The sequence below is a fragment of the Humulus lupulus genome, chromosome 1 (genome assembly GCF_963169125.1).
Source record: "Humulus lupulus chromosome 1, drHumLupu1.1, whole genome shotgun sequence".
Classification (NCBI taxonomy): Eukaryota; Viridiplantae; Streptophyta; class Magnoliopsida; order Rosales; family Cannabaceae; genus Humulus; species Humulus lupulus.
Window position 1 is genome coordinate 100,977,919 of NC_084793.1, and position 2,146 is coordinate 100,980,064.

Genomic DNA, 2,146 nt, shown 5'->3' on the forward strand with positions numbered 1-2,146 from the left:
AGAAGATATTCTGTAAATCAATTAACCTAATGCCATTAAATACATTATCTCCTACATACACGGAAACGTCCCATGAAGATTGGGAACATATAACAGATTAAATGATATCCCTTAAATATTGGGATAGTACAACAATAAACATGTTCACACGAAATAGGTTATCCCAGATGATTCATCAAATCTTCGAAATCAACAATTGGCACGAGTCTGTCGAGACTATGAGTCAATCACGAGCTCGCCACCTAACTTCACGCGCTCGGGACAAGTAGATGCCGACAAAGCTACTACATCCAAGCTTGTACTTCCTGAGCTCGAGCTATCTCGCTTGAAGGCAATCGGTTAAAAATGTATTTAAGTGTCATGTCGTTGCGAGCTCAGAACATATTTGAGGCTACACACCCTCGAGCTTTCGAGGTCGGTAATTACAACAAAGCGGTCTGATTGAAGGATCATATGACGACCATGCATATTTCGTGCTCACACCTGACGAGCCCAGCTTTCGGGGTCATAACTCCTTATCTCGAAATCTGGGTGTAACATTTTGCCCCCTCAAAAGTATCAGTTTGAATCCCATGAGAAGGAAACTTTTCAACTGCCCTTCTTGGGAACTGTACCATCATTTGTACTCGAGTGTGGACACTCATCAGGCAGGTATTGGAAGATCAGAGTACTTGAGTATGTTTGACCCATGCCCACGTCTCCCCATTTGCCATCTTTTTGCCGCCATTGCCACCCCCAATACCTGTTCCTTCGATCATATATCAATCTTGTCCAACGATCCAGATCCAATTTGTCATTTGGCATTTTGATATGGCCTATAAATACGCCCATCGTCTTCTTCATTTCACTTTTACATTTTTGAGTTTTCAGAGAGAAGGGAAGAACAAAAACCCAGAACCTGAAACCCGTTCTATTGTTGTATGTTCTCCAAGTTGAGGAAACAAAGCACCGTTGGCCTGTTCGACTCTGTGAGATCGTCTTTGCAACCTCTTCTTCGATCATCCATTTCTCTATTCCCAACATCTACATTGTGTAAGTGTCTATTCTTGACCCCCATATGTTCGTGTATATACTTTGTCTTTCCATGCATGTTTATGTTGTTGCACTTAGGCACATTTACTAGTTTTGTACTAGAATGCTTCAATCAATACCGTGTAGTTTTTAGGCTCTTTTGTTGTTAAAATTTTCCAAACCCAGATTTTTGCATTTTACTGGGTTATCTTGATTTCAAGTATCGTATCGTGTACACAAGGAAATTGGGTAAAGGATTAGGATTTTCAAATTGCACGTTTCCCAAAAATATCACTTTTTGAGTAACCGCCAACTTTTTCCCTGAAAATCCGGGATTCTAAAAAATAAATCCAATTTTCCCCTTTATGTGGAATACCCGCTCCGAGCTTAATATCTCTCTTTTGACTGAGCTTGTTCCATAGTCTCGAGCATTCGAGCTCAGGCCGTGTTGATTTTTATTCTTAATCTCTTATTCGCCTGGCCCTCACCCTTTTTCTTTCTTGCTAGATGTCATAGAATTTGGAAAAGTGGTGGGGGTCAAAACTCGCTATTCCTTACTCACCAGCTATTCCGAGCCCGGAGTCACCTTTTACTCAGAATCAGCGGTTGATTCGGGAGCATGAACTAAGGCGTGAGCAAGAAGACACCCGAGCTCACTTTCGATGTCAAATCAACAAGGTTGAAGAGAGAAAAAGGAAGAGACTTAGAGTCACCATCTACCCAGATCCGGACCCCGAGCCTAGACCAATCCCCCTCAATCTTACTCTTAAAGTGACAATCGCATTCAAACAGGGTGATCTCCAATTTTCACTGATGGAAGAACCATCAAATCCTCCGTCTACTTCGCAGCCAACCATTATTCCTACCTTGAGGGGAGAATTTTTTGAGGTTGAGCATTATTGGAGCTCGATTTCTTCACTAGGGAAGATCTCTGATATCTTGGCCCTCCATAGAATTGGACTATCAGGCTCACTGAGGTGTCGAGCTCCAACCTCCCACGAGCGAAGCAGTCGCACCCCGGGAGATGGTAATCCCGACAGTAAGTTAAAACATGCGGCTTGGAGCCATGAGCACATGAGGGCATGGGCCTTATTGCCCTTGAAGTCCTTTATTAAGGACTTTTTGGATTTTTTCG